Source organism: Mus caroli, chromosome 8 (assembly GCF_900094665.2).
Source record: "Mus caroli chromosome 8, CAROLI_EIJ_v1.1, whole genome shotgun sequence".
NCBI lineage: Eukaryota > Metazoa > Chordata > Mammalia > Rodentia > Muridae > Mus > Mus caroli.
Window position 1 is genome coordinate 114,133,303 of NC_034577.1, and position 18,437 is coordinate 114,151,739.

The following is an 18,437-nucleotide window of genomic DNA, read 5'->3' on the forward strand; positions in this document are numbered from 1 at the left end:
CAGCAACCTTCCAAAGTTAAGTTGGTGTTCTTCCTACTACTTGAGAGTGCCTGCATACTTTCTATGGGACCAAATGTGGCTGGGATGTGGCTGTGCTCTCTTCAAGGTAAGCCCATGGTGGTATAAGCCCAAGAGGCTCAGCAAAGCTGTTCACAGAGCGAATTCTTCTGGGAGAAGTTACAGGGATGTCCCTAACCCACAACCAGTGCCTTGTCCTGCTTCACTTTACACTGAAGACAGGTTTCCTCTACATTTTAAAATTATGTATTACTGTTTTATATGTAAATGAGTGTTTTGCCTGTATGTACACCATGTACATGTGTGGTGCCTCTGGAGAGCAGAGGGGCATCCAATCCCTTTGAACTAGAGTTACAGACAGCTGTGTTCCAGCCATCATGTGGGCGCTAGGCACTGCACTTGGCACCTCTGTAGGAGTAGCAAGTACTCTTAACTGCTGAGTCATTTCTCTAGGCCCAACCCCAACGTACTAACTACTAAACTAAAAAACGTCTCATCAACATTAGTGACTCTCAAAAATCTGAACAACGAGCAAAAAAAGAACAGGTCTTAAAGGAGTGGACCATCTTAGGAACCTGTGGGAGACTGGATCCATGATCTCCTAGAGGCATCTAACTCTAGAACTTTCCTGTCCCTTATATGAAGGAGGAGGAGGAAGAAAATGTGGACGAGCAGAATTATTTGCAAAAAACCTAGAAGTACCCCTCCTCAAACAATTAAAACGCTTCTAGAATTATCATGTAATCAACTATTAAACAATATTGTGCAGGCTACCATGAGGAGGAAAGGTTACTGTGTGCAATTTTTCTTGAGTATTTTCAATTCAAAAGGTTAATTACAAACACTATAAATATCAGACAATGAATTTGTCAGAACCATGATCTTGAATTTCCTAGTCTTCTGGGCTTGAAGAGTTTTTTTTTTTTTAAATTTAAAAAGAGTAAAAAAAAAAGGGGGGGGGGGAGCAGTTGAGTATCCATAGTTATCTTTCAAATCTATATGGAATTTAATATATAGAATTTACTGTGTACAATAAGAGCTCAAAATAGCAACAAAACATTACAAGATTCAAAACAATAGTTACTGTGGAACATAAGAAAGCCCAGAACCCTTTATGGCCGGGAAGAGCCAGTGGGACTCAGTATGCACACACCGATCACAGCAGCTCCAGCACTGTAGAGTGCTGGCCGGGGTGGCCAGGAGCTGGTACCTTCTTCTCCCTCCTAATAACTGCAGAGGGGAAAGAAGAGCAACAGCCTAAAGCAACAGCATGCTGCCTGCCCCCCCCCCCAACTGTAGGAGTAATCACACTTCTATTTGTGACTGAACTAAAATAGTTTGTTTCTGTATTTCACAACTAGGGCTTTAATTAGAGGTACAAAGACAACTTTCCATTCAGCAAATGATTTTATACAAGAATGTATTCATCTAAAGGTAACATCTAAGTCCAGTATCAAAACCAACGAATATCTTGTATCCAGTCTTGCAAAAGTCACTTTAAAACACGATGACAAAGTGTCCACACTTCCTGTACATACGAGAAATTGGGTAAAGTGGGTCATATGCTGTGAAGATAGTAAGATCGCCAATACGATTATTTTTAAAGGCAATCTCAAACTTAAACATTACGTTTTACACATAAAAAGTATAGGAAAATGGTGAAGTAACTTTCAAAATGATGGAACAAACCACATAATCTCCCTGGAATGGCTCTTCCTCTCTTACTCTTCCTTCTCTGTTCCTTCTCTCCTCGTTCCCTTCCCTCATTTCTCTCCACGTGTCCATGGCTGGTCAGTCTGTCCCTACCCCCCACCCCAGCTCCCCTCTTCATGACCAAAATAAAAAAAACCTCTACTGCATACTTAAAAACCTCCCTGCAGTGCCGTGAGACCTGGGGTGGGGTGGGGTGGGGTGGGGTGGGGGTAGAACAGGGAAAACACAACAAACCTCACTACTCATAAGCCACGACCCCATCCATCCACCATGAGATCCAGCTCCGAGCGGGAGCAGGGCTGAGCCAGGCAACCTTATCGCCCGGGGCAGGAGAGGCTCCGAGGACAAGCAATGTCCGAAAGCACAATCTCCAACTTTTGCTCCCCAACATGGTAAAAAAAATTCTAGCTTGGTTTTGCTGTACCAAGCAAGATGTTCCACGTGCATGTTACAAAGATAAAGTGAGCTTTCTTGATCTGTCCTTAAATCTCTTTATAGGCTACTAATTAAAGCCTTAAAGCTATTAAAAACAAGTATGAGTAAGTTGAACGAGAGTACTAGCTGCTCTTACAGAAGACGCAGGTTCAATTCCTGCCACCCACATGGTGGCTCACATCGTCCTAACACCAGTTTCAGAGGAGATGACAACCATAAGAGCAGGACTACTGGTGCAGGCACTGGAGCAGCTCCTAAGATAGTGTTTCTCAACCTGTGGGCTGTGACCCTTTTGGAATCAAATGACCCTTTCACAGGGGGTTGCATGTGAGATCTTTGCTTTACGATTCACAACAGTAACAACATTACAGTTATGAAATAGGAACAAAAACTAATTTTATGATTGGGGATCACCACAACATGAGGAACTGTATTAAAGGGTTGGTGTGTGAGGAACGTTGAGAACCACTGTCTGAAGGGAATTAAGTTAAACCAAAAGGTGAGGACCAATCTCATGGGTTGTCCCTTCCCATGCCATCATGTGAAACACAAGCTTACATCCCCACGTGTCTGACACTGAGAAAAAGTCCTAGAATGGCCTTAACTCCCAGTTCTCCTGACTCCGCTTCCTGGATGGTAGCGTTAGACATGCACCACTCTGCCTGGTTCCGAGGGTTACAGTGTCTATTAATTACCCTGTTTATATGACCTTTTGTACGAGAACGTCTTAGAAATGAAAGATGCATGAGTAGCTCTCAAAAATTAAAGAAAAGATATGGAAATGCTCTCTGTAACCCCAGACGGTAACAAATGAACAAAAGTCAATCTCCTTCCTCACAGATGTCTGAGCACAAGGAAAACAAGCAAGCTGACCAAGGCTAGTAAGTGCAACCAATGCCATGATGCTGGCTGTGATGGCAGTTTTATAAAACAAAACCATTGGTAGAGCTGAACAGTTAAGTACAGGGAGTGCTGAATCATTCTCCAAGTGCAAGCTCAGAGTCAAAATGTATGTGTATAAATACACATGACTATCTAATGCTGACGCATTTCATTTCAATAACCCTACAGACTATGCCATCATGATTATCCTTCTTTACAGATGAGAAAACTGAACCATGGGTCTATGAAAAATATACAGCAGGTTACACAGTCAGTGCTGGAGGTGCTGGGACTCAAATTCAGCTAGATCCAGAGAATCCCTTTTTCCTGGAAACTCAATATTTGCACATGAAAGCTATTCTTATGGCTTTAGTGAGTCCACGAGAACTCGGAGAATCCCTGTATGGCCGGAAGTTCTCAGACAGAATTCCACAGGCAAGTCATGCCTAGGACTGACCCTGGCCTCCTTCTAGAGAAGCAAGAAGGTCTCAGTCTAGCCCCTCCCCTACTCCACCCTCCTGGGAGGGTAAAGACGTTAAAAGAAGAAAATTCCTCACACACCTTTAAATTTAATGTTTCCTTCACCTAAAGGGAGGGAGGAAAAAAAGGCAAAACTAAATGTTTCAATACAATTCAAACTCAAGCTAAAGAAAGTGACTCAGCACAGCCCAAGCATCTTACATGGAGGAAGCTTGGCAAGGTTATGGAAGCTACAAAGGACAGTCCAGACACCACAAGGTCTGAATCTGCACCAAGTTTCAATCAAGAAATCCACCACAACAAACTCCTTCCAAGGCGACTCTCTAGGCTGGAAGGAGGAAGAATAGGAAATCTCTTCTCCTGACACTTCACTCACACATTCTAACAATAAAGACATAAAACCAACTTTTCAGACGGCCTAGAGACAGCCACTATCACAAGCTCCTCTCAAGCCCACACAATCCCACAGCCGTATCCCCAGCAGAGCTCTGCCTTGTTCCTTCCCACCGAAGCTCAGGTTGAAGCTCAGTTAACTCACACAGCGATGCTGGGGAAGGAGCCTGGTCCATAGAGTATGTGAATCACAAAGGTGCAGCTCTCAGGAATGTAGCCAACAGATCCTGACTCCATGGAGTTAGGTCCCCTTTTAGTCCTTTTCCCCCCACCAGGTGAATCTGTACACTTCCTCTTTCTATCCTGTCCCAGGAGCGTGGGCCCTACATCAAAAGCCAGAGACTGATGCAATGATCTAGGACTTTCAGAACTGTAAGCACAAATACATGTCTCCTTGATCATTTGCCCACATGTGTTTTCTTTGGTGTTCACTGCCAACTTCATTACTTCTTGAGTAGTGTCGTGGGTATAGTAACGTGGCAAGAGTCCATGCTGGGGTTGTTCCGGGTGTCAGTGTGAGAAGCTGTTCCGTGTGTTGGGCACAGTCTCTTCCATCAGACAGGAAATAGAACCATGCAGAGCTCCGTAAGGACTCTCATTTTACAAAGCCTCATCCACAGAACTCCTTGCAAATCCCCTCTCTTGGTGCCCCAGAAAGACAGATTAAGAAGCAATATAACAAACCACATAAGGAAGCGCCCACAGGAAAACAAAACCTACTACCAGTGAGGCTCCATTAAAACTTGAACAAGGGGGCTGAAGAGATGGCTCAGTGATAGAGTGGAACACTGACTGCTCTTGCAAAGGACCCAAGTTTACTACTTGGCCCCACTATGATGTGATTTACAACTACCTCTAGGGTAATCCAACCCCTTCTTTTAGCTTCCATAGACATTCACACACATCTCACACAAACTCACACACACACACACACACACACACACACACATTTAAATATTAAAAAATGATTGAAATAAATGAGTGAATAAACAATCAAACAAAAGTTTGAACCTCAGTGAACTACCTAGCTAGAAACTTCATTTTGGAGAAAGAAATGAAAAAACTGAAGAATTCAAAGAGAAAGGCACATACCAGAGACCCAAAGAAAACTAACAAAAGTTATAAAATGACTCCAGTCAAGTTGCAAGATGCAAGTTTGTTGCCATCTGCTACCAATTCAAAGAAAAATTAAGGAAACAGCTGCTTATATCACAGTCACAAAGAGTAAAACAGCAATAAAGCAAAAAAAAAAAAAAAAAAACTATGACTTAAACTTCTTGAGAGTAGAGAAATAAGGAAAATAGTTGGTATGTCTAAGGAAATAGGAGTTCTAATCTATAAAACTCTGCTTATCCCTAAAACAACTTTAAATTTTTTAAGATTCTCCTTTATCTGACAAAACTATTTTTCCCTTTAAAAAAAGATCCTTTGGAGGCTAGAGAGATGGCTCAGGACTAAGAGCACATGTTACTCTTGCAAAGGACCTGAGTTCAGATCCTAGCACCCACACCAGGTCGCTCACAACTGCCTGTGACTTACCCTTACTCGAGAAGCATGTTAGCCTCTGCCCTCCAGACACAGACACACAGACAGACATACACAGACAGACAGACAGACAGACAGACAGACAGACACACACACACACACACAAGCACCTGCTAAAAAATAAATCTTTAGCCGGGAGTGCTGGAAAACGCTTTTAACCCCAGTACTCAAAAGGCAGAGGCAGCTGGACACTGGAGTTCGAGGCCAGCCTGTTCTACAGAGTTCCAATACAGCCAGGGCTACACAGAGAAACATAGGTATAGGTAGACAGACCTTTAGAGAAACTTGTTTATAGCTTGTGGCCAAAGTCAAATAAAAAATAGGAATAAAGGCAAGGTGGTCTCGTGTATAACTATGCATAGGTGTCTGCATTCATTGTACTTAGTACAACGGACTTGGTTACTGACACACCAAAGTATGGAACACTCAGGTACCAGGAAAACTTGAGAGCGAGCTGGTGAGTGGCAGGTACTCATATCTGCCACGAGGTCTCTCACACTACATCTTAACTGGAGTATTGTCCGAAAGTTCCAAGCGTCCGAGTAATCTGCCTAAAGCTCACAGCTTAGCTCTGAAACATGCATGTAAACTGGTCACACACACCACCTCCACCCCATCCACACCAGGCTCCCCTGAAATCTCTCCCAGTTTCCTTCGGGCGTGCTTCATCTCCTCTCCTACATCATCTTCTGAACTATGTCCCTTTGCCACCATTCTGCTTAGCAACCTCAGCTACTGCGATCTAACCATGCCGCTTACCTCTTCTCTGAATAACTATGTCCATGTCCAGCACTGTCAACACATGCTTCCCATCCTCCTCGCGTACATGCCACACGTGCAGTGTGGGCACACTGCTCTATCCAGCCTCCTCTTTTCCTGAACTTCCTGTCTATGCAATCCTACAAGCCAGAAGCCAACAGCTGTTCCTTCTTACTGCCAAAAGTGAGATTGTGAAACCTGTCAATTCTATTGCAAGGAAAAGAAATTAAAAACAAAAAAACAAAACCAAAAAAAAAAAAAAAAAACAACAACAACAAAAACTTTCCTACTTCTACCACTACTATCCTAATTTCTAACTCTCAGTAAAATCAATATTTACTCACCTACATTATCATAACTTAGTTCTCCGCCTTCAATCACACACCCAATCAATTTATCCTCCATACTGCTTAGAAGTGACTCTACCACATCTGACACTCATCTATACTATATATCCATCTGGCCTATAAAACAGGTCACTGGACTAACAAGGAATATATTTTGGTTTTCAAATTTCACAACCACAATGAGAAGAAAGAGTACATTATGAAGAACTAGATAAGCACACTTGTGAGCAATGCCATGGTGGCACACCCTATAAATCCCAGGACTTGGAAGACGGGGCAGGAAGATCCAGAGCGACATCAGCCTGCATTATATGGCAGGACCCTGAGACTCAAGCAGAGGAAGGGTCAAAGAGAAGAGAAAGAGGGTAGAGGAAGAGAATAAATATTATCTAAGCATATCTGTATACCTACGTGAAAATGTCACAATGAAACCCATTATTTTGTACAAATAATATATATTAATATTTTTTAATCTTTTTTATTAGATATTTTCTTTATTTACATTTCAAATGCTATCCTGAAAGTTCCCTATAACCTCCCCGCGCCCTGCTCTCCTACCCACCCACTCCCACTTCTTGGCCCTGGCATTCCCCTGTACTGGGGAATGTACTTGTTTGCAAGACCAAGGGGCCTCTCTTCCCAATGATGGCCGACTAGGTCATCTTCTGCTATATATGCTGCTAGAGACACAAGCTCTTGGGGGTACTGGTTAGTTCATATTGTTGTTCCACCTATAGGATTGCAGACCCCTACAGCTCCTTGGGTACTTTAAAAATATGGAACGCTTCACAAATTTGCGTGTCATCCTTGCGCAGGGGCCATGCTAATCTTCTCTGTATCGTTCCAATTTTAGTATATGTGCTGCCAAAGCAAGCACTATATTAATATTTTTTAAAGATATCACAAGGTTGGACATAGTGAGTGTGTGCCTTTAATCATAGGAAACAGAAGTGGGTGGATCTCCTTTGAGTTTGAGGCCAGCCTGGCCTGCACAGCCAGGCGACACAGAAAGACCTTACCTAAAGAACAGAATGAAAAACACAAAGGGTTCTCCTCCACTCTGCTCACCTGGCAAACTACTGACCTTTCAAAATCAAAACTAAGTCTTGACTTACTTCCAAAAGGTCTTTGATATTTTTAACATCTCTAAAAGGACGTGTAGACTTCATATTTTACCTTACATCACCACAAGAGATGAGAGCTGGGCAAAATAACCTGGTCAAGTGGAACGAACGAACGAACAAACGAACACACACACACTCAAGAGCGAGTGTCAGAACAAGGAAATGCAAGTAGCAAACTCAGCTGACACATTAACATGTAATTATGTAAACATTACCATGGAAATTACAATCTCTATCTATCCCAGCACTTTGCCCTTTTGGTCCATTCAATTTACATTCTTTGAAATATGAAAGTTTGACTGGAAATGAATATAGCTTACACATGAAATTAAGAAAAAGGGGGGGGGTGGAGAGATGGCTTGGTGGTTAAGAGCACCGATTGCTCTTCCGAAGGTCCTGCGTTCAAATCCCAGCAACCACATGGAGGGGAAAAAAAAAAAGAAAAACAAGAACAAGAAAAGCAGGAAGTCCTCTAAACCGTATCTCAGTAGCCTGTAAAGAGTGGCTCTGACTCTAGAACTCTGGCCTTTGGAGGGCGGCAAACTCCTTTCCTCCTGCATGCATGACTTAGCACACCAACACATTCACCACCTCCAACAGCACAACAACCTCTCTACTGTGATAGCTTTTAAAATGCTTTCTTGCTGAGCAGTGGTGGAGCACTTCTTTAATCCCAGCACTGGGGAGGCAGAGGCAGGAGAATTTCTGTTCGTGGCCAGCCTGGTCTACAGAGTGAGTTCCAGGACAGCCAGGGGAAAACAAAACAAAACAAAACAAAGCTTTCTCCTCCTGAGACTCAAAAAGCATTCAGAATACACTCCTTCAAAACAGAAATACACACTGTTCACTAGTCTCAACTCAAGCAAGACCAAACTCTCAGTCAGAGCCTGCCTACAAAGTGTGGTGGGCCATGTTTTTAGTGCCAGCACTTGAGGAGCAGAGGAAGGTGCACCTCTTGAGTTTGAGGCCATCCTGGCCATAGTCAGTTCTAGGCCAGCTAGAACTACCATGTGAGACCTTATCCCAATCACTAGAAAAATAAGTAAATAAAAGAGTTTCTAAGGAGAAAGCGATGTAAAAGCGAGTGAGTCTGCCGTATGCTTTGACAAGGAGCTGTGGTTTGGAGAGAAGACTCCTCTCTTTGCCTGGAGAGTAGCCGCACCAAGGCTAGACACTTGGCTCTTTCCTTTCAACAGACATCTAAGAATGAACATGGTGTGTCATATACGTATAATTCAAGACCCTCTGCTTAGACCACTGATTAGTCTTCCCACTCACTGGACAGGTGCTTACCTACTTCAGAGACCGCCATAGCTTCTCTCAACATGCCTCTTAGCAAGTCTACCTCCTGGCGTCAGTACATTCTTCTCTGTAGGGACTGGGGACTGAGTTCTCACCTCCCCTGATCGCCCCTCTTCACAAATAAATCTAATACGGAAACACTGGCTTTGTTCTTCCTTCTCCCTCTTCCAGAGTAACCTTGTGCGATAATCATGTAATAATCACCTAAGAAAATGTTCTCTAAACTGAGAACATCTGCCCCCCCCCCCCGCCCGACAAAACTGTTGGAGAGGACTGGTTTGGGGGTGGGATTAGCTTTTAAATGCAAAGATCCAACAGCCCTTTCATACATATTCCAAAACAGAGGTCTCCTAGAACCCACACTTGCTCTGTGGGATGAGATCAATATGACATATGGCAACACCAGTCTCTTACAGGAATACTACACTCAATTTCAAACCCATCCAAGCGGTTCAGTGGGGAACAGTGGCTCCTGTCTATAATCCCTGCCCTCAGGAGGCTAAGGAAGAATGACCTGAAGGCTGAGGCCAAACTGGGCTACAAAGTGAGATCTCTTCTCAAACAAACAAAGCCTTCTGATGCCAGTCACCTAACAGCTCATGAGCATCCAAGGACAAGAGCAGCAGAGAACAAGTAGGAGAAACGAGAAACTGCCGAGATTCTGGGAGCTGAGCAGACTGGTGTCCTGAAGAATTTATGCTGACTTATAAGACTGAATAACTTGGTAAAACCAACATTGCCCTAAAATATTAGGCAAGAAAAGGTGACGCAGGGACCCATGAGACTGTGGTTACTCAGTGGTGTGGTAATTAATTTTCAAGATGTAGTCTGCTAGGAAGCCAGGAATGTGGCCATCAACACACATCCAATGTCACTTTACTCACAGACTTGATCATAACTGGTCAGCATACAGAATAAAGGATGCATGTGTATGCCACCTGTGTGCAGATGCCCAAATAAGCCAGAGAAGAGGATCCGTACTTGGAGCTGAGGTTACAGGCAGCTGTGAGATGTCCAATGTGGGTGCCAGAGGAACAGCAAGTTGTCTGTGCTCCAGAATGTCTCTTTTTTAAAAACTTCTATTTATTTAATTCAAAATGCTGGCAATCAATGTTCTTCATCTCTAAACTGTCACAATTTCTAGAAGGACAATTTGTACTGGTTTAGTGACTATGTTAAACCATCCATTAGCTTGGAAGGTGATACTATGAGCAGCAGGCTTTGTACATAGTCCTGAAGATCCTCCAGCAATCCTGACATCCCCAGGAAAAAGACACGTTCTTCATCATGAATATGAAGTAAAATTCTCTTGTTCCAACATATGGATGAAACTCAGAGGAGTAACAACAAGAATGGCATCAACTTCCTAAAAAGCGTCCTGAGAGGCTGCAAGAGCTGCAGCGTATAACGACAGCACAAAAGGCTGAAGGAAGGAAGGCTCCAAGTCAAGCTGTGTGTACACTGGGAGCTCGACCCTTCTTTCTGGCCATGCATACAGCCCCGTCTCAGCTGTTTATTCAGAGTGAAGAAGAATCTTCTGGGCCCAAGAAAACAACTAAAAAGTGGGTCACATACTTACTGTACAAGCACAAGGACCTAAGTTCTGATCTATGGCGCTCACTGGCCAGTCAATCTAGCCTTCTGTAAGGCTGTGACTCCAGGTCTAGGGGACCTGAAGCCTCCTTTTTTGACCTCTTTGGGCACCAAGCACCTAAGAAGTACACAGACATATAAAACAATAATAACAAGTAAACGACAGAAGCCAGGCATGGTAATGCACATTTGTACCATGCTGTGGAGACAGAAGCAAACTCCTAGGGATCACTGCTCATCCAGACTAACCGACAAGCTCCGGGTCTTAGAGGAGAGGGATGTACCTAGAACTGGCCTCTGGCCTCTACAAACATCAACAGGTAATAAAATGTGAGAGGGAGAGGGAAGGGAGAAGGAAGGGAGGGAGGGACTGACCAAACCAGATATTGTTTCACAAATACAAACCTAACACTTTAGCGTGTTGAGGCAGGAGAACTGCCACAAGTTACAGGCCAACCTGGGCTACACCTTGAACTACCAGCTCAGGTGACAGAGTTGGATCTGTCTCAGAAACAAAAAGGCATCCAAAAAAAAACCACACACACACACACACACACACACACACACACACACACCGCGAATATCAACTTGTATGCAAGAATTTTCACAACGGGAAACTAAACTAAGTTCCTTTGAGGGCGGCCCCAAGATGGAAAGCGGGAGAGCGAGCACAGCGGCACTGGTCCCATCCAGAGGCTGAGGTAACATCACTGAGACTTGGTTTTAGTTACAAAATCAAGCAGGGAAGAGGAAGACAGAGAAATAAAAACTGAACATCAGTTCATCACTAAACTAAAACGAACACAAAGCCCATCTCGCAATAGCAGAAGGTCTTTCCTTCCAAGAAACAAAGATGACAGAAATCTTGTGATGACAAAGATAATTCACTCCAAGTCGAACTTCTATACCTTTCAATCTATTTTTTTAAAAAATGGAAAAAAATACTTCTTGCTCATCTCCTTCACACATGCTCCTAAGCCAGCAGCAGATCAACCTCCCAATCCCTCTTCTCACTTCCCTCTCCCCTCACCTCTTCCTTCCCTTGTCTGGTGGACAAGTCACCCTAAATCTTGCAGGCCGCATCTAACCTCTTTGCTGAGATCCCCACTGGTGGCTCCATGACTAGCCTGTGCCCACAGGAGCAGTGAAGCAGGATCCCTCCCTCCCTGGCCTCTAAGCAGACTCTCCTGACTGGCCGTCCTAGCAACCAGGCTGCAGTGTGCTGCTCCTCTGGTGACGCTTCCTCTTTGCTTCTCTAGTTTAGTATGACGTAAATGTCATGATACCAACTTCTAGTGCTTCACATTATAATCTGGTTAATTTCCATACACAACACTGTTGGGTAGTGAAGTCTGGAAAGCCTCTAGCATTCCTAGTATTCTCATAGGTAGACAGAAAAACTCTCAATATACAAACAAAGACATACAGGTCCACTGCATTTCTATACACCAGTGATAATCAATACATCTACTAAAGTCAGATAAATGACAGCGTTCAAGGACAGAGGCTAACCAACTACTGATATATAGAATAAGTTTACATACAACATTGCACACACACGTAGAAGGGACTTGGAAATGAGCCAGCAAGCACAACAGTGAGCAATTATATAAAAATTTTTAAAAATTATTTTGGGAATTAAAAAAAATTGAGAAAAAGGCTTTTTTGCTCCCAAGCTGTCTTGCCTGTCATTATATCACCTCACCACAGAATCATCATTTCCAAGTCTGGCCCGATCATATACAGTGCATATAGACGTTGCAGCTACTTCTGGGCCTCTAGGAAAACCTCTCTGAGGTTTCTCTTTAGGTTTGCTGTGGCTGAGAGCAGGCTTTGAAAGGTGGGTGATGCATGGGTTCAAGAGGAGAAACAGATTTGCCAACATCAGCCCTGTTTCTGGCTGAACCAAGCTCCACAGATGAGACTTTTATGAACTTGGCCCAAGGACTATGTGGAATCTATAAGATTGGCCATATTGAAAAATTAAAGTGTTATTTTTCTAGGCTAAGAGCTGTGAGTATAGCATGTGAGGTCAAAACCAAACACCAGCCTCGGTACTACAAAATCCTTAAGCCAATTTCTAAGGGCAAGATGTGGTAGCGCAGACTTCAATCCCAGCAGTCAGGAAGCAAAGACAAGCATCTCTGAGTTCCAGAACAGTCAGGACTATACAGAGAAACCTTGTCTCAAAAAAACAATAAAAACAATCAAAGAAGAATGACATTCTACCTTTGAGGCCTTTAGACTTCTAGAAACCTTCAGAGGTAGAGGGTGGTGTGTGTGTGTGTGTGTGTGTGTGTAAAAATAGTAAAAACGCCAAATTTACAAAGGCCTAAGAAGTCATCTTACTGTGGTCTTGATTTGAGAAGAAATCTACTTCTTTTTTTCTTCCTATTTTTGGGGGAGAGTGGAGGATGAGGGTTGGGGGTGAGGGTGTGGGGGTGAGGGGAGTGTACTGTAGGGATGGGGAGTGCAGTCTCTCACTCTGTAGACCAGGCTGGCTTCAGACTCCCTGAGATCTGCCTGCCTCTGCCTCTTTGCCTCTCTCTCTGCCTCTCTCTCTGCCTCTCTGCCCCTCTGCCTCTGCCTCTGCCTCCCAAGTGCTGGGATTAAAGGCAAGCAACACCACCAAGGCATAGGAGATTTTTAAGACATGATGGATGGGGTCATGATCCACAATCTGAAAGACCGTGCAAAGAACCTAGAAAATCTTCTAAATCAAAGGACCCAATTGCCAGTTATCAATGTTAACGGCTTCCTGCTTGCTTCCCCTTTAAGGATTAAAGATTTACTTCAGTTCACAGCTTTAAGAGGGTTATAGTCCACCACAGCAGGAAGACATGGCATATCTGCTCAGTACAGGGTAAGATCAATGTGTCAGAGGTTGCCAAAGCAGAACCAACTGCATGCATTCTATTTATCTCAAAGGTAATGAGCACAGTTGGACAGTTATGACTATCACAGCGCATGACTCATGGTGATCAAAACTCAAGTGTAAGCCAGGTACAGCCATACACCTGTCACCTGAGCACGCAGGAGGAGGAGGAGGAGGCAGGAGGACTAAATGTTGACGTAGTGATGGTGTTTTAAAAGCAATTATATATCCAACTATGATAAAGTTCGTCTTCCTCCCAACACCATAGAAGCTCTAGTGGATTACATCTTTATTAACAAGCAGGAAGGTTTGGTGGAAGATACGGGTTTGGTTTGATGTTCTTTTGCTTTCTTTTTTCAAACAGCCTCATTATGTAGCCCACACTGGCTTCAAACTAACGTCTTAGCCTCCCATCCACACAAAGGGGTGAGCAGGAGACAAGGGTGAAAAGACCACCTGACACATACTGCCAGAGACCACCATACAGAAACACTCGCCTTCAGCTTCAGTCTCACAGGACTGAGCAAATCCACACAAGCAACAGCACTGCAGACTATAGTAAAGCTCTTCTAGACAGATCCCTACAAGTCTCAAAATCGTTACCAATGTTTCCATTCCAAATTGCCAAGCATCATTCTGCTAAGAGCTGAACTCAACACAGACCAAGACACACCACAGTATGAACAGCATCATCACCACTGCATGAACTTCAAGAATATCCACTTTTTTGAGACAGGGTTTCTCTGTGTAGCCCTGGCTGTCCTGGAACTCACTCTGTAGACCAGGCTGGCCTCGAACTCAGAAATCCACCTGGCCTCTGCCTCCCAAGTGCTGGGATTCTTGGGGACCAGGTCACAGCCTACTGTTTAACCCCCCACAGTCTATGACTTACTCCCATCAAGACAAACACAGACACAGAGCAAAGTATGACATTTTAGGATTATGCCAAAGCACAGAATGTAGACCCATGCCCACATCCTGTCCGGAAGTTAAGAAGACAATGGGATGAGTCATAAGCTGCCTCCAGAGGAATCCACTGTGCTGCTGTTAAACAACACACAGCTTACATATATTAGGATGAAGTGGGAATGCTCCCATTATGCCAACTTTAAAAAACTGTCATATAATTACTTGGAAAAATTCAAGCTACAAAAGTTCCCACAATCTATGACAGGGTCCTGGTTAGCCTGTAGAAGCTACCGAGCCTCACAGCAGGCCTACACAGATGAGAACTCACCTTTCTCCAGACTTTCCAGAGCCAAGAAAAACAGAACGGACAGACAGACAGTCTGTATCTCTGTTTGTGTCTGTCTGTCTGTCTGTCTGCCTCCCCCACCCCTACCCCGCCTACAATGTAGAATTGGCTCACCAGTTAAGAGAGACAAGCTTCCTCCAAAGGAATCCACTTTGCTGTTATTAAACAATAAGCATCTTACATATATTAATATGAAGTAGAAATGTTCCTATTATGCCAGGGTCAAACAGTATAACTTTTTTAAAAATGTCATATGCCACATCTAATTCATACATATTTTTGTTTTAAGATCTTGAAAGTACAATAGCAGAATATATTCTGCTATCCAGTAATTAGAGTAACAGCACTGAAAACGTATTTCAGATATACAAGCCTAAAGCTATGAAATTTAAATATAAACAGTGGTCACAGGTAAGCAAATCAAGAGGCTAGCCAATGATGCTTACTAACTAAAAAGGATATTTTACTATAGTGTCTTTGTGAAAGACTTTTCTGGAATCATTCAAGATCTTAGACTAACAGTGTATTTACCAGAATTTTTCAAAATAATTTACTATAATGTAAACTTCAAGTTCAGTCTAGAAGGTAACGATCTTTGTACTGGGAGCAGAATACTGTACACGATTAAGACTGACAGTGTATTCACCAGACTTTTTCAATATAACTTATTATAAAGTAGGGGTTGGAGCTATGGCTGAGTAGGTTAAGAACACCTGCTCTACAAGCGTGGTTTGAATGGGTTTGCCCTCCCCCTCCCCATTCAGGTATTTGAATGTTTGGTCCCTGTGGTGTGGCACTATTAGGAGGTGTGGCCTTGTTGGGAGGAAGTTGTCACTATGAGGGTGGGCTGTAAGGTCTCCTCCTATGCTCAGGCTGCACCCAGTACATATAGTCTCCTCCTAGTTGTCTTCTGATCAAGATGTAGAACTCTCAGCAACTTCTCCAGCACATGTCTGCCTGCATGTTGTCATGCTTCCTGCCATAATAATGGACTAAACCTCCAAAACTGTAAGCCAGCCCAAATTAAATGTTCTCCTTTCTAAGAGCTACCTTGCTCATGGTGCCTCTTCAGTGCCCTTAGAGCTGGGCATGCATGAGTATGCGTGTAACCCGAGCACTGGAGCAGAGACAAGTAGATCACAAGAGCCTGCTGGTCAAACAACCTAGCCAGGGTGGTGAGCTTCCAATCTGTCTCCAGGCAGAAAACAAGGAAGGAAGAAGACACTCAACATCCTGCTCTGACTGCCATGTGCCTACACAATCATGCCCATGCAAAATCCACACACGTGCTCACATGTGCAAGTGTTAAAGTTAGAATATCCCAGAAATACACATTCTTTAAAAGTAATAAACACTAAGAACTGGGGGTGGCTCATCAGCTAAAGCAATTGTCCCAAAAGCTTGATTGCCAGAACCTACATAAAAGCCAGACGCAGCAGTGTAAGTATCAGTGATCCCTGTACTCCTACAGGAAATGGAAGGGGTAGACACTAGGAGCTTTAGCCCACAGGCCAGCTGAACTGGCTTATGCTATGGTTTTCAAACAAAGTAGAAAGGTGAGACAGGACACTAAGAGTATCCTCTGACTTCCACACAGGGCCACGTCACTCACACAAATGGAATAAATATGGATCACCAATTTAAGAAGAGTTAGGTCTAACATCTCGTGAAATACAACTTACAGGCCAAAGAGCATAGGAGCTGTGAAAGAGCAGAGCTCCTGAAGGGATGAGAAGCAGCGGCACGGCAGGTTGCTGGTGCCTTTAGATTCAGGCAAGGTGGCAACCCAAACATGTTGGTGCCTTGAAAAAGATCCCAATTAATGTCTGTTTTCTCACCAAGGATTCAGTTCCAATAGTTAGCCATATTCTGAGAGGTCTACAATCACCACTAAAAACTGTTTGGATATGATGGAGAGGCAGAAAAGTCTACAATGTTTCTTACAGACCACCTCCAAAAAGCCAGGATCAGATGAAAAGGACAGTGGCTCAGCAGCTCCAGAGTCAGCAGGCTCAACCTTAGAAAGTTCCCAGACAGCTGCACACTTGAAACATCCTGTCTACATAAGGAATGCTCAGGTTGACCCTCTGCTGGCTGGAGGGTCTTCACGCACAAATCCCTTCAGACTCCTTTTCATAGTCTAGCATTCAGATGCTTCTTAAATCACTTTCATGAACCAGTGAATATCCAAGAGCTTCATACCATGTGTGCCATAATACACTTGTCAGTCCTTAACTCTACCTCTAAATTTTCATGGATTTCTGGTTCACAAGGTTATAACTATTTATACAGAGTATACTTTTTTTTATTTATTTAAAAAAAAAAGCCATGGCTACCAGAAAACCATTTCACTATTTCTTCCCAAACCTGATGCTGAGAAAGAATATTTTTTCTAGATATGTTTCTGTAAGCAGTTTTCTCCAGACATAGTTTTTGTCTGTCTGTTACTGTCTCAATACTTCAAAGTTTTAAGCTTTAAAAAAAAAAAAAATTTTTTTTAACAAACTAAACTGTGTAAGGCAGAAACTATTTTACACATCCAAGATTCACTCCCAAAAGAATTTGCAAGAGGGGCTGGAGATGGCTTAGTGGTTAAGAGCACTGGCTGCTCCTCCAAAGGACCTGGGTTCAATTTTCAGCACCCATATAGCAACTCCAGTTGCAGAGAATCCGACATTCTCTTATGGCCCTCTAAGGGCACCAGGCACAGATGTGATGCACACACATGCAAAAAGTTACAAAAGCTTTCAAGAGAAGCTGTTGTCCCACAAAGGGCAGATGCTAGTTTAACCCTCTCCTGCCCACCATCCATCCACCAGGAACTCCAGAGAACTAGAAATATCACAGAAGAGCTCTGGTGCTTCCTTGGTAGAAGGGAAGTCAGTCTTCCTTAGGCTCTCTCCTCCAACCCTGCACTTACGATCCTGCAATTCCAATCTCTACAGCAAGGCCCTCTTCCCCTTACTGTGCAGCTAAGAATAAATGTTTTATTACAGTACTGCCTCTGCCTCCTCCATTACAGATAAGTACAAAGGTTTCTTCTAATGAAGAAAAAAATTTAATGGGAAACATCTCAAATTAAACTTACTTAGAATCAATACAACGATACACATGGAACCCAGGGCACCAGTGCCCTACAATCAGTCAGTCCCCAATTCCCCAGAAAACCATTATCTTCACCACAAAGACATAAACACCACCTCGCACCCACCTGTCTGCCAAACAGGGAAAAGTCTTTAAGCAATGTCTTAAAAGTCTTTAACCAGACTTGTAAGGACACATTTTTCTGATAAAATACACAAATAGATAAAATAGGCAAAAGTCTGAAATAGCAAGGCACATAAAAAATGAGGTTTCCACGGGTAGGGTAGCTGCAGAGCAGTGTCCTTGAGTCAGAGGCTGGTCCCAGATTATGTTTATGGTGAAGATAACAACAGTGCAGAAGTCAAAGGCTTGCCTGTCACACTCAAGCACTTGTCTCTCACCCCAGCACTGGGGAGGCTGCACAGCATGGGATCTTGCAGTGGGTACTTTTCATGACTAGATTTAAAATACAGCGGAAAGTGCATTTCGAGAAAGACACTCTGAGGGAAGACACTCTCAAATGGGAAGTGTCATATTGTAGCCCTGGCTGTCCTGGCACTCACTTTGTAGACCAGGCTGGCCTCGAACTCAGAAATCCGCCTGCCTCTGCCTCCCGAGTGCTGGGATTAAAG

General features: G+C 43.5%; 1 protein-coding gene and 1 non-coding gene across 3 annotated transcripts in view; both read right to left on the bottom strand.

Moving 5' to 3' along the window:
* Nucleotides 1-18,437, bottom strand: part of Ankrd11 (ankyrin repeat domain 11) — a 150,327-nt gene that overhangs the window by 90,531 nt on the left and 41,359 nt on the right. The gene's annotated exons all lie outside the window — the stretch shown is intronic.
* Nucleotides 7,343-7,449, bottom strand: LOC115031862. Its single transcript, XR_003837499.1, has one exon. It is a non-coding gene; the product is annotated as a U6 spliceosomal RNA (small nuclear RNA).